Raw genomic sequence first — 14,752 nt, forward strand, 5'->3', positions numbered from 1 at the left:
TACAGACCTAATGCACACTTGTTTAAATTTCGGGTTTAATTTAATCAATACTATCACCCGCAAAGAGGGGAAGAACATTTCCCAGAGATACTCCCTTGTATGAATGCTTATTAACTTTTTATCTCCACTTCCTTTATCTGCTGGAGGTGGGGAGTAACTATTAAGACATAGATCAGAAAGCGTAAGAGCAAAACAGGCGTCGGGAGCCTTCTATTTTAGAGGAACAGAAAATCGCATTTTGTGGTGTGCCAGGTTGCGTAAAAAGATCGACACGCATTCCTTTCAGCCCCAGAAAGTCCCAGAGACCTTGCCATCCACCAGGCAAGGGGAAGGCGGCAGTGATATATCTTTTTAGAAGAGCCTCGCCGGGTGGGTCTTCCTTTCGGATCCGTATTTTGTCTGCACACGTCTGGCCAGAGGAAACGTGTCCTTTCTTGATCCTTTTTTTCGCGTTTGCTTGTTTCGGTGCTCGCCCTGGCTCTTTTCATTTGGGGCTAAAGGTTTCTAATTTTCAGCGCGCTTTTCCTTTAAAAGCACGGTGTTGGAAATGGTGAAAAACTCGTTGTAAAAATAGTCGTAGGAGTCCTTACAAGGGAGCTCGAAAGAGAGGGGGAAAAAGAGCAAATACATCAGAACTGAACAGAAAGCACAAAAGTACTGTCAGTGGCATCCTCCTGCTACTCTGATAGTTTCACTGAAACTGGAAAAACAGCAGCTCCTGAACTTTGAGAGCGGTGAGCTGATCTTTTCAGAATTCACCACGGAAGCATCTGTAACCTTCCCCCTTTGTATACATTGCCTGCTGGGCAAAGGATTTAAGGAAGCTTACAATTTTGTTTGCATTTGCGTTATTGACCACTGCACTTAAGGGTGCAGTACATCAACATAATATGCAGGTTTGGGGGGGGGGGGGGGAGCCAACAAGGAGAGGTTTTCCCGAAATTAATTAAAACTTTTTTTTTTCCCCCATTTGAAGTTTAATGTACGGGAGTAGATAAATGTTCGTGCTGTTTCTTGAAAACCTGTGGGATCCACTCTCAATAAAGCTAAAATCTATTAGCATTCTGTATGCATCTGCAGCATAAATTTCATTTGAATTTCAAATTTAATAAACCAGGAGGTTTTTAATCATCCCTGGTTTTATTTGTTTGATATTAACATGCTTATTGACCGGGTCTGTTGACCAGTTTGATCATTACAGGACAGCAAAAAGTTAATTAAAACGACCACAGCTCCTTAATCATATCATCTGTCTCATCCATGTCGCTCCCTTTATTACAGGCTATGATGGATAGTCTCCCAGATTAATTTCTCTGTTTCTTCGATTTGGACAACAGCTTTTGGGACCTAATTTACATCCTGGGAACAACTTGCTCAAGTCTACCTAACATCTTGTGTCTACAATATACATTAGCAATCTCAGAACTTGAGCCACGACGACAGCTTTCGCTAACCTTTATGGGGTGGGTGGTTGGGTAGGTGGGGGGGACTTTCCTCGGAGAAATCCCCGGCCCTCCACGCCGCGGCCGGCAAGCAGACAGAGAGATGGATAGAGCCCTCTTCCAGGGGTCGTCGTCTGCCTGCACACAGCTCTCGAGGGCTGGGAGAGAGGTTGCTCTTGGGGGAAACCGAGGTCTCGCTGGCTGTTTGAAAAGGCACAGCCGGAAAGATTAAACCGACCGCTGCCCACGCCGTATGTTGAATGTCAACAGGGGCGAGGGAGCGCATTTGGTGCCCTGGCTTTGCGGTGTGCTCTCTGCAGGTCTGTGCCACCCTTGCGCCGGTTTAGGCGCACTCCCGTTACAGCCGGGAGTACCTAAAGCCTTCCCCCTTCCACCGCCGCCCTCCAAGCGCCCAGCCGGGACGAAACCTTGGCTGGTGCATGCCGAGCGGCCCCCAGCCCCGCTCCCGTGGGAAAAGCCCCCTGGGCGAGGGTCTTCCCCCGCCCTCCCCCGGCTCCGTGCCCTGGAAGCCGCCCGCTCCCCCCGGGAGCCCCGCTGCGCTGCGCCCGCCGCCCCCCGGGGACGTGGGGGCCGGCGGGGTCCCCTGCACCTGCAAGGTGTCACCTGGGGGATTCGCCCAGGGGTGACAACAAACTCTCCAGGAGCAGCAGGGCTCGGCTTGGACGGAGAGAGGAAAAAGGGGAACACCCCGTAAATGAAAGAAACCAGCCACCAGGCAGCCCGTGCGCTGCCGGGCGGCCAGCGAGCAATGGTGATGCTGAGCTTCGCGATTTAGCGTCCATTCCCACCGCCGCGTTGCTGTGCTTTACCTGGGACGTTCGTCCCACTGCCTGACAGGGGCATTTCTTTCATTGCGACGGGCGACCGGGCACCCGGTGCAGAGGGGTGTGAGCGGGTGCCGCATCCATCGCCCCGTCGCTTTCCGACGTGAATTTCTCCAGCCATGCAACAGTGCCGGGGGCAGGTACCCGCAAACCCCTCCCGGCTCCCCATCCCTCGTGTCCCAATTCTGCCACGGAGCAGAGATGCGAGGCCTGGCTGCTCCCCCCGGCAGAACCCGGGGCTCCTCGCCGAGCCCCCTTTTGGCGAGGGCACACGCCGACCTGCCCGCTGGCAGCCGCCGGAGGGGATTCACCTCGCGAGGCGTTCGGGCGCTTGTTTATTTATTCGTCTGGGCCTGTGTCAACACGAGTAAATAAATAAATAAACGCGAGGCAAGCTGGCCGTGCTTCTGAAACGTCCCCGTAATTAGATTAAGCCCGGGGAGCCGCCGTGCACATGTCGGTGTGTGCGCTCCCGGGGAGGAAGAAGCACCTTCGCACCCGCCCTATTTACACTGCCGGGGTGCGCCTAGATGCGATCCGCATCTCCTCCTTCTTCCCCCCGGTATTATTATTTTTTTTTTCTTCATCTCCCACCCCCCCTCCCCACCCCTCCACCCGCCCCCAGCCCCTCTATTTTCTCGCCGTGCTCGGTTCCTAGGCGGTCATGTAAGTACCGGGAGGCGCCGGGGGGATGAGCGAGCCCCCCGGGCTGGGCGCAGGGCGCAGCGCGGGTGCGGAGCCCCGCTTCGGTCCTTCGGTCCTTCCTCGAATAGATTTGTTTAAGCTGCCTTTTTTTTTTTTTTTTTTTTCCTCTTATACATCACTTTCTCCCGGGCACCGCTTCCAGTTAAAAACTACTAAATTCTTCTCCTCGGCGATATTGATTTCTTTTCATTCTGCTCCGTTAGGAGAGGAGGTAATGCTTCCAGATTACCCCGCGTCTCCTCCAGACGGTTGACAATTGCAATCGCAGTTTCGGGAAGATAAATGTTACTTTGGGAATTGTGTTTAATTACAAATAATCTAGGAGCTGCTCTGGGTCCGATGGTTTAACCACACGTGTTCAAATCACTGTAGAAGCTTTACAAACGGGTGACAAGATACAGTAAACGTTTGAAAAATCGGTGTGCAAGGCAGGACGTTCCCAGCTGACAGGCTGCCTGAAGCCGGGTCATGCCCCGAAATACATGCTGCTTATATATAAACGTATATATCTACCTAAATATACATGCTTTCCTGTGTATGTGTGTGTATACATATGTGTGGTTTGTCCAGACACTTGTATATACAAATCCTACAGCACCCAAAATCACAGCCTGCAGAGAACACAGAGGAAAAGGAAAGCTTTCCACGTATGTACTTATTTATTTATTTACGTGTTCTGCCAAGTGCAGAGAAGTGACAACCTGGGAAAAATTACAAAGAGAAAATAAACAACACATCTTTTCTTGCTGCCGTTTACGAAGTGCAAGAATCCCTGGCGCTCCGAGCAAGACGTACCTTCGGAGTAAGCAGCCAGGAAGGTTTTGTCCGTGCCGGTTCACGCACTCAGTGTGCATCGCAGCCTTCTCTTGTTGTGCAGCTCTCCTGCGATTTGACTCGAGAGACCCTAATATTGATATATTTACTGTTCCTTTTACAATGTAGCTGCCACCTTTCCCTGTCGTTATTTGCCTATATGGCAGAGCAATTAGGTCGCCCCCCCGCTCCCCCCACCCCCTTTCCCCACCCCAGCAGCCTTATTAACTTGATGGGAGAGGGAGGGGAGGCAGGAGAGCAGCGGGAAGGAGGCAAGGTGGCGAGCAGGTTATTCCCTTAACCTGACCTGGCTGTAGGAGCGAGATGAGCAACACTGAACAGATGTCCCCATTTAAGCCATTCTTTTCCCACATGCCTGCTGGATGCTGCCACGGCGCAGGAAGCTTGCTGCAGACCTGGCCCATTCCCGGCCATTATGGCCAAGTTATTCTGGACCAGTGAGCACGAACAAAATGGGCTTCAGATCGCGTGCTTTAGAATAATTCGACTCCGAGCCCTGGCAAAGCCCCCTCCCCCCATTTTTTTAAGTGCTGGGGGGGGACGGGGACGTGTTTCGGCTCTGATCGCAGGAGAAGAACTTCTCAAAAGATCGTTAGCCCCTTCCCCCTCCCTCTCTTCGGCAAATATGGTATAATTTACAGAGCAACTTAATAATCCGAGGGGCACCGCAAAAGCCCTTTGCGTTGTAAACCGCTTCTAATTACCTGCCAGAGCAATTAGCTGACTATCACGAAGAAATTAGATCGCTCAATGTAGCATAAATAATGCGAATAATTTTGTAAGGAGAATGGAAAGCGAGACCTGGTGTTTCTTTATAAGGAAATAACACCTCGTACTGTACGAACCCTACATGAACACATATTAATGTCTAGGCATGCACGGAAATGAATCCGAACATGAACCCTCTGGCTTAGATTCAGCACTTTCTTCATTTACATATGCGGGGTGAAAGTCGGCTTCCAGGCGTTTAGATACAGAGCTCTTCCAGATCACAGTAATTAACACATAGCGACTTCAATAGGAAAACCTGTTTTCCAGATGATTTTTACAATGCGGCTTTATGTCTCATTTGGCAGTTTAAATAGCTGGAGTTGTTTTCTGGCTGCATCTCCACTATCATCTGTTGAGCATATTTTGCCTAGAATACTGACCAAAACTTACAAGCAGATTTGTTTTTTAAAAAAATATGGCTATGCCTAGAGGTTTCGGGCGTTGTCTCTTCTCATATGGGCTAGTTCTTCGAGAAGATTTTAGGGGATTACCTTAAAAGTTGATGCTATCTAACAACCACATTTATTTTTTCTTCCTGCATTTCGCCTCGAAGGACAGAAAGCCTTCGTACGATTCTCGTTGGTTGAATATTTTATCTCGGGAGGAAAAATGTTGTTTTCCAAATTACAATGTATAGGTAATAGACAGTCTGCAGGGATTGCAATGAACGTTTTTAAGCACCTAAGAATTAGGGTTTTAAGTTACAATCTTTGCGAGGTGTTTCTGCGCGGTGCTGGATCTACAGCTACGGATTTCGGGAAGGAAAGTGTGTCCACAAGCGGCAGGCGCGTCGTGCCATGAAAGTGCACGAATTCAGCGCCAGCGGATTGCGATTTTCTGCCGCGGTTCCCCTTCCACCCCCTGGACTGAGGCAGCTGCTGGGCAGAAATCTAGACGTGAATGAAGGTGCCAGACCGCAGTGCAAGTCAGCCCATCCCAAACTACAGCTCGGAAGCACTGTGGGATTCGGCATAACTCGTGAGGAGTGAGCCGGGTTATGGATAAACAAAACTAATTAGGCTGATCTTTGATAAATAGAAGAAGCTGCAGAACCCACGAGTCGTTTTCAAGCATCTTCCAAGGGGGAAAAATCTCAGCGTGTGATCAACTCTTCCATAACTTTTCAGTGCTTTCTTTGCTCCTGCTCCTGCGCTAGCACAGCAGAAATGAAACCAGAAAGGGCTCGTCTAACACCCCGTCCCCGAGCAGACTCCGCAAAAGTTGCAGTGACATCCCAATAGGGTTTCTGAGCCTCTCCAGGTCTGAACGGGACCGCTCAGCTCTTCCGCAGCCCCGCGTAGCTCACAAGGAATTGTACAGCGTGTTTAACGATTCTTGCTCACCGGCTAATTAGAGACGGCTTTGAAGCTCCATTACCGGCAGCAAAATTATTGCGGTCAGTTTAGGCCAAATTCTGCAGTCCTTAATGGAGCGAAACTCCCATTGAAGTCAATGAGATAGAAGTCAACGGGCGTCGTGCTCTATTAAGGAACACAGAATGCGTCCCTTTGTGATTTAGAGATTAAAAATCGCTATCGAGAAGAGGGACGTTTAAGACGGGCACGCTCTCCGGGCGGGATCTGACCCGCGACACCTGAAGGGCCCGATCCGGCTCCATCCACCCCGCGGGCTGAGCCCCGGGGCTCCCCGGCAGGATGAGTGCCGCAGTGGCATCGCTCACCAGCCCGACAAAGGGGCTTTAGGGGGGGCTGAACGAGGCAAAACTTCAGCCTCCGGAGGGCTTCTGGCCCCCCTGGGGTCAGGGGACTGTCATCACCGTGGGTCCCCAGCCTCGGGAACCACATCCCTCTCGCTCCCTGCGCGGCGATGTCTCTGGTCCCTAATCCCACAGTATCGAGGGTATCGAGGTGGGCGTGAGGATGCAGTAGCTGAGCCCCTCGCAGCCTGCATGCAAGCACATGATTTGGCTACTGGTGCCGGGGCTGGGAAGTCTTGTTTGTAACCGTGACCACCCACTGCTCTCAACGTGATTCGGCAGTCAAATCGGGAGCGCGGGCTTAAGCTGCTGGTTTTGCCTGACTCTTGAACTCCGAAATGGGTTTTGATTGAGCATTATCAAATATTTCCTTACTACAGGTGCGAAATAGCACTGAAAGTGCGAGAGGAAAAGTCCGTTTTACTTAACTGAAGGAAACGTTGCAGGTTGCTTAGATAGGACTTTAGTTCAATATTCTTTCACTTGGAAAAAGAATGGGGGAGAACTGGGGGGTGGGAAGGGGAGGGGAAGAGAATAACCTGAAATATGGAGATCTTCCTTTCTTCTTTTTCCTGCTCTAGTGGAAAGTAAAAGCCCTTGGGAAAACTTCGCAGCCTTTTACCCTGAGCGCGGAGGGGCATCCACAGCTGATTCTCTAGGAGAATGTGCACAATTACCACTCGTTTTCTTTCTCCTGGAACAACTAATTGTACAAATGAAAGGTCAGACATGTGCTTTTCCTATGTTTATCAGCCACAACAACGAGCCCCTTCTATTTTTTCCCCTAGTGCATTATATTGCAATAAAGTGCTGCCGTAGTGCCGTCTCTTTGGGTAAACATCTTCAAAGGCGATTTTGCAAAGCCGAGCGGTGCGTATATATTCTCAAAGCTCTCAGTGGCCGGGGAGAAGCCGGAAGAGAGGTGCGGGTGGTGGGGCAGTCCGCAGCCCCCCCGCAGCCGCAGAGGCACACATTTTCCCCGCTGCCCCCGGCCGGCTCTGCCCCGGCGGAGGGCCCGATCCTGCCGCCCGCAGCCCGGCGTTTCTTTGTCCCTCGTGGCTTGTGTCGCTTTGTACGGGGCGGGACGGATCGTGCCCCTCTCCCCCGGGGATCCAGACCACCTTGGCATGTTCTCCCCGCTTGCCTCCGCAGCGTAAACCCGGTAGTCCCGAAGGAAAGCCTGCCAACGCCTCCTAATCCGTGGCAGGTTTTTCTTTCCATCTAACGAGGAGACCTCTGATCACATCTTCAGGAACAAACCATGAGCCCGCCAAGTCCTAAAAAGGTTTCAAATACGGGACACAACTTCTCTGTGCCAGCTCGGTGCGGAGAGTTCATTGGATCTAGTCCCTGTGGTGTAGACGTATAATATTCAATATTTCCATCAACAGGTTCACTTCCCTTCACCTGTTACGTGGGGAACAGGTATCCACTGGGACTGTGCCTGGGGGGAACATACCTGGTGCTGATAAAGCAGTTTTATCCCATCCCGTTAACTACTCTGAGGGCATCTTTCCGGGATATTTACCGACGTGTGCTGTTCTCCTTAACCAAAATTTGCTCACTGCTCACAGTCCTAGTGGATGTATTTTTCCACTAATTTGTCCTTGCTGAACAGAAACATCTCTGCACTCCTTACACCTGTGAACTGAAGGAGCAGAATAGCTCTATAGACCTGTTGGGAGCTGGAAGGAAATTTCAGGAGCCATGAAGCGAGCAGGAGAAGATCTTGATTTCTCGTGTGAAACTGTCTATTATGTTGTGCCTGTTCAGGTAAAAGTTCATTTTTATTTATTTTTTTAATTGTGCTGGCTTGTGATGCCCAGAAAATTTCTCAGAGGAGTCTGTCTCCACCGAGATCCAAAACATGGGGCTGTTTCTCTCCTTTTGGATAGGGATCACTGCCCTATTCCTTGCAGTATCTGTCAAGAGGGTGTCAGGGTATACCCGACAACCGTGGAAAAACAGGTGTCGTTTAAACCAGCACTAAGCTCCGAATGACTTTGGATCCAGCATTTCTGTCATAACTAAGTGGAAAAAAAACAACACACACACACAAAAAAAAAAAACATAATCGGTCCAGCAGTGAAGGGGAAGAGGTCTCTGATGGACACCAGGCGCAGTGCGGCCTCTGGAAATGGCAGAAGCGGTCAGAGCGGTGCAAAGCCCGGGCGCTCAGCTCCCAAACGAACACATGGGCTGACATCTTAGATCCGGCAGGCTCCGAGCACTTAGGCCTGAACAAGGAGAGGCCAATGCCATTGCTCCCGGTATGTTTAGCTAATTGTCTAACAACTGCGCCGCACAAGAGCTACAAGATAAAAGGCCGCAGCGACCCTCAGCAAGGCGGATGCGGCTGGCAGTAAAACTTGTCGCTCCTCTGAAAGGCCGCTCATTGTGCTGATGGAAAATCGTTCTTCAGACACGGAGCAAAGTCTCAGCCCGGCTTCACTGAAGTTGCCTGTTTTACAGAAAGGGCACATAAACAGGTGAAATAACTTTTTTTTCCACAGTGGGAGACGGGGTTGTCACTGGGTGGGGAAAAAATAACAGTTAGATAGACACTCAGGCCAAGGTGGAGGTGGCGCAGCGTGTGCAGAAGCAGCAACCTCACACCTGCCCGGCCCGGGCCGTCTGCGGGGCGGCAGCCGTGATGCTGATGCTGCCACTCCTCAGGGTGGCTGAGCCCCTCAGCCGCCCCTCGGCGCCCTGCCCGCTCCCGGAGCTCCCTCACACGCCCTCCCCACCGGCCGGCCGCGACCCTCCCTCTCAATCACGCTCGCCCCCCGCGCTGACAGGCGGGGAGGGCGCAGCACAAAAGGCCGAGGCGAGCGCGGCCCTCCCCGGCCGGCCCCCCTCCGCCCCCCGCCGCCCGCTCCCGCCCCGCTCCGCCCTCTCGGCGGGAGCGGCGCCCTCACAGGCGGCCGCGGAGCGGGGAGTGGGGCGGGGGAGGCCGGGCCTCCGCCGCAAGCCCCGGCCGAGTCTGGTCCCGATGACGGGGGGCGGTTGGGGCGGGCGGGGTGAGGGTCCCGGCCCGCCCCGCGCACACGCGGCCCTCCCCGGGTCCCCCCGCGGGGCCGAGGCCTCCTCCGGGAGGCGCGGAAAGCCCAAAAGGCTGGAAAAGGCCGCTCGCCCTGCGTGGGGCTGGGGGCTCGCCCCGCTCCGTGGGCTCCCGGCTGCACCAGGGCTTCTCCGGGGCTCTCTGCGTTAATCCTAGTTCCAGAGCTGCACACACAGCCCGGGCCTACCTTCCGTACCTCCTCCCCCACGCCGCCTTGGTGCGATGTTGACTGCAGAGCACAAGAGTTCTTAACATTGTCATTGTCAACACGCAAATCTTACTTTTCTTCCCTTCTTCTTCCCTTCTTCCCTTCTTTCCTTCTTTTTCCACACAAGCAAAGCCTATGCTGACAGATAATAGCAAAATTATTTCATATGCTTCCCCATGCTCGGATCTGAATATGTAGGCTTCAGTATGATGATCGTCAATTAAAGGAATCTGCAGTTTTAATGACTGCTAAATGTTCGTAATTGGGACATAATTCGTCTGTATGCTGACTCGGTATTTTTCAACTACCGCCATTCAAAATTGACGTCTGCATTTTATGGAATGAACTATTTGTTCCTTCGACGTTCTTGGCTAATGAAAAATTGGATGGTGCTGTGAAGAAGTACCCTTTAAATATCACCTTGTATCACACTATATTAAAAGTAGATAAAAGAGATATTGAATAGCTAAATGGATTTTCTGAAGTGGTTAAAGTCCATTCATTGGTAAATTAGAAATCTGTTTACATTGAAAAAACTTGTCCTCTAGGCAAAAAGTTTAAAATTATTTCTTTATATAGAAGGCAGTCAGTCAGGTTTTCATGTACAATAGCAGTAAGTACTAATAAGATATCACACAAAACTTGAGGATGGCATTAAATACAAATTTAGGAACCTGGTATGTTCAGCAGTAATGACACATTTCACTCTGTGAGGGAAACTGACATTAAGTCTATGCTATTTTTTTTTTTTGGTGGAATTACTGTTTCCACAGAATCATTCAACAGATAACATCATGTTCGTAGTTATTAATGTATTCATCTACTTTCTGCTATGCTAGGGATACCGCCTGCAACTGTTACAGAAGCAGCTGGCTTTTTTATACAAATAAACTGGGCTCTGAGACTGTCAATCTTCTTTGTTTGACAGAGAGGAGTTCCCGCCTGCACTGAAAGAATAGCTCAACATCTGTCATCCCATTCTCTGCGATGGCCCAAAATCAGGAAGACTACAGCTGTCCTGTTCCTTTCAGATACTTCTGGGATAGAGAGGTAGGAGGACTGAGTGTTTGGTCAGCGTGTTCATCATGCATTAAGCAAGTCTCTACAAGCTCTTGCATGTAATTGTATTGTTTTCCCACTGCTTGAATAGCAGAATTTGCAGTTTAAACGGTCTTTGGAAATTCAATCCTCCTATGTGTTTTTTTTTTTTTAATGTCTAATTCATTCTGAACTTGCATTTGTTAATAGAATGCATTTTAATTGTATTTAAAGTGGTTAGCAATAATTTATACATAGTTGTGTGGCATATGGACATGGAAATGCAGATTTATACATGAGTGTAAAGCAGAAAATATTTATTCTTACAGGCTGGGAGTTATGCTACAACTGCTGAGTGCTGGATGAAGATGAAAACAAGGGATGTAAATTAATGTATTCCTTGCAAGCTCAAAAATGACATCTATTGAGATATGTCTGTATGGAGAAGAAGAGAGAGGGAAAGGAAGGGGGAGGAGGGGAAGAGGCTGGGAAGAATATGCTACCACACACACACAAAAAAAAAGTTTCAACACATACCCTCACCAGTTCATTGGTTTAATATCTAGCAAATAGGTCAAAAGCAAAAAATATAATAGAATTTCAAGTCATTTATTGAGTGAATAATACTATTCTTTTCCAATAACAGACTAGTAGTCAATAGTAGATTTATGTTACTTTTCTTATAACAACAATTAAGAGCTACTGCGGTAATACTCAGAGTCCCAACCAGTGGCAATTGTTTTAGGTATGCAGCTCTCTCACTTGCAATTTAAATTTCACAGTCCCAAGATTTGGGGAAAGCATCACAAAGTTCAGAATGCTCAGAGGGCTTTAGGCATTGTGAGACCCAGCTCTGCTGTCCAGGGTAATCTACAGTCTGATGTTAGGCCTTCAGGCTCCCTATCACACCTATGGTGACGGTTAGCCTGTGGTTACGGGTGATTTTGATTTGGCTTGCATCCATGGCTGCTGCTGAAAGAACAGCTCAGCTGCACAGTCATGCTGTTACCTCCTACTTAGATTCAAGCGTGTTACTTAATGTTTACCTGCTGATCATAGGCACGGAAGAATGACAGCAAAAAGGAAGCAGTTTCTCAACAAAGTTGGTCTTGATCCATTTAGGATTTTCTAATCAAAAATAAATGAGTTACATTTTCTGCAGATGCACCAGTCTAACTCCAAGGAATTTACTGTTAGCAAGTGCTAGAACGATGAGTACTGCTGGACCATGGCTATATACCATATCAGATTGTACTTGTGGAAGATTTTAACGTGGCATCACCAACTGCAAAAATGATGTCCAAGCTTGCGTAAAAAGATCAAGTAAAAATCATTATTGGTATTTGCTGTTTATGGATAGAAAAACAGGCTTAGGTCCACAGGCACTATTGCAGAATTCAGAAAAAAAAACAAAAACAGAAATAGGAAATCTACGCTGAAGAAGAGAGTCATGCATTATGAACTCCTCCTTTCCTCCTCAGTATGTCTGGATCTGGAACTGAAACAGATGCCTTCTGTTTCCTCTCTTTACGCACACCAGCCAAACTTGTCTCTGTGCTGTGTGGAGTGACGTACTTGTCTTCATCTAGCCCCCCATTTTTTGGAGCCAGCAATTGATTTGGTGTTTTTTGTTTAGGTGTACAGGTTTCTGCTCTTCTGTCTCCATAGTGTTGGAATCTGATATCCAGAAGTAAGTTTTTAATCAAAAGGACAGTCACTTAAAGGAAGGACAGTCACTAGACTACCCAAAGATGGGACATCTTTCTACTTGTGTTTGCTGGGGGAACCAACAAGTAGCTGAATTAGCTGTTGTCTTTTTCTCATTGCTCAGAAAAGACAGCCCTGTTAGCATCATAAAGTAAGTCAACTCTGGCCTGTAAATTTCATTTTCCAGTGGTAATATCCCAGTAAGTTTTCTCCAGATCACTGTGTATAGAAATTTTCCTGGGCTTTAGAACAGAAGGCAAACAAACCATTGCCAGTTTTGCACAGCCTTTTCATGAGATGATACAAATTAAATATTTTGCATTTTCCTTCTGGTTTATGAGTTTGGGGAGTGCACTCATGTTAAGCCTTTTTTATTTTTTTATTTTTTTGGTGAGACTGCACAGTAGAATTTTGTTTTGTTGTTATGCCTTTTTAATGAGAGATGAGCTTTTTGCAAGAGCATTTTGTTCTCAGATCTGGAGCTTGGGACAAACACCAAATATTATGACACTCACAATAAAATTGCAAGATTTATCAATATTGTAACCAGCCCTGGGGTATTGTGACTGAGTACCACCCCTAAATCTTTCCAGGGAGGCAGGTCCTGAAAGTTAATAAGCTTAGGAAGAGTTTAATGAGTATAAAGAAACTGAAGTAACTCAGAGCATCTGTCTTTGTCCTATGAAAAGGAATCACATTTAAATTCCTTATTAATTATGACATGTAGTTTGTGCTTTGGATTGGCAACCTTCAAAGGTGTGTTTTCTTGATTGATTAAATTAAGTGAAGTAGACAGAGAAAAATTTGCAGTCTTTAATGACCTGACTAAGATTATATTGTCAGACAGCTTCCAGGAAAACTTCTTACCACTATCAATTACATTAGGATCCTTTAAAACAACATTTAAATTTACATTATCACTTAGAAATTATAAAAAAATAATGTAACAAGGCAAATAGGGCTATTAACATAGTTACCCTGATCTACATACAAGTAAAAAACTTTGAAATGCCTATTACTGAGGCAGCGGTCTCACATCAATCTCCAGCTTGGATCACAGTTGGATCACTGGTTTCTCAGTCTTTTGCATCCATGCCATCCCACAGCTGGACAACTACCATATGGAAGTTATTCCAGTAGATGACCTTTTGCTGTCTCAGTGATACCAATGAAACTGTATCGTACCAAAGACTGCATAATTTACCAACTGAATTGTTTCAATCTTACTCCAATCCCTTTTGATCTGTACTTAAATGCAGACAGGAGTCTACCTTAGGCTGTGAATCACTCTTTCCAGCTCCCTCAAGCAATTTTGCTGCTTGGGTGAACTCCCTCTGTCTGAGGTGAAGGAGTTGTGATTACCCCTGATTTCTAGACTGCATTTGTACTTTTTGCACAATGTAATTTAGCTAATGGTTAAACTGTGGTCTGAACAGGGTGAAAATATATCTGTTAAGAAAAGAGGAGCCCTTGAGTCCAAAGATTATTTGTGGGTCTAGACCTTTTAAGGAAAAAAAAAAAAAAAGTTGAATGAATGCCAACTGTATTGTTAACCCTCAACTTCACAGAAAGCATTTCTACATGAAGCAGTGAACAGGCAGGGACCACCTTTAGGGACGTGTGTCATGGGTGGTTGCACAGGTCACCAAAACGCAGGGTCACTACTCACACAATGCGAGAATGTTGCGGTGTCATGCCTGTGCTGCTGATTCAGCTCCTTATCAGCCCCTTGCTTGGAGCTTTGATAGCTGATGTGACAAACCATAAATAATGGAAGGTCAAACTGAGCAATGTTGTTCACTCTGACCTTCTAATACTTCTGGCTTATTAGATCCGTCATTAGAGTTTCAACAGGCTGCTAAGAAGCAGAGTACAGTGGCTATAGCTGCCAAATCCTTGCCTAGTCACAGGCTGCCTCTCTGGGTAAGTATTAAATGCATCCTAATGCAAAGCTTGTATGTTCCTTACGACATAATCAGGCTACAAAATAGGGTGGAAATCACCAAGTAGACAAATATAAAACAAGGCTAGATGTAAAGCAATCTCTCTTTCTCTCTCTCTCTCTCTCTGTCTTTCGCAAAACACACACAAAGGTTGTAGCTATCAAGGTATAAATCATTTTGTCTTTGATTGTGAAAAGGATATGAGTAGCAAAGTAAAAAAAAAAAAAAAATACAATGAGAACAGTCATAATTTGACCAGGAAGAAAAATATTGTTGTTGTCCACCCCCCCCCCCCCCCCCCCCCCCCCCCCCGTATTCTGGTGTTAAGAGAGTTCAGGAGTTTCTATTCTAAGTCTGTCTTCTTGGGCTTCTTATAATGTCGATAAATTTTCCATTAAATTGGGAAATTTTACATACTAGGGATCTGCCAAATCTTAAAACTTTCAAAAATGTAAAGAAAAAAATGCTTCAGAATTTACAA

General features: G+C 47.6%; 1 long non-coding RNA gene across 1 annotated transcript; it reads left to right on the plus strand.

The window, feature by feature from the left end:
• Nucleotides 1–2,732: 2,732 nt before the first annotated feature.
• LOC308188629 lies at nucleotides 2,733–11,422 on the plus strand. The gene is made up of 3 exons (XR_013945656.1): nucleotides 2,733–2,849; nucleotides 10,512–10,633; nucleotides 10,951–11,422. It is a non-coding gene; the product is annotated as an uncharacterized lncRNA (long non-coding RNA).
• The last annotated feature ends 3,330 nt before the right edge of the window (nucleotides 11,423–14,752 follow it).

Source organism: Anser brachyrhynchus (genome assembly GCF_964034855.1).
Source record: "Anser brachyrhynchus genome assembly, chromosome: 2".
Taxonomy (NCBI): domain Eukaryota; kingdom Metazoa; phylum Chordata; class Aves; order Anseriformes; family Anatidae; genus Anser; species Anser brachyrhynchus.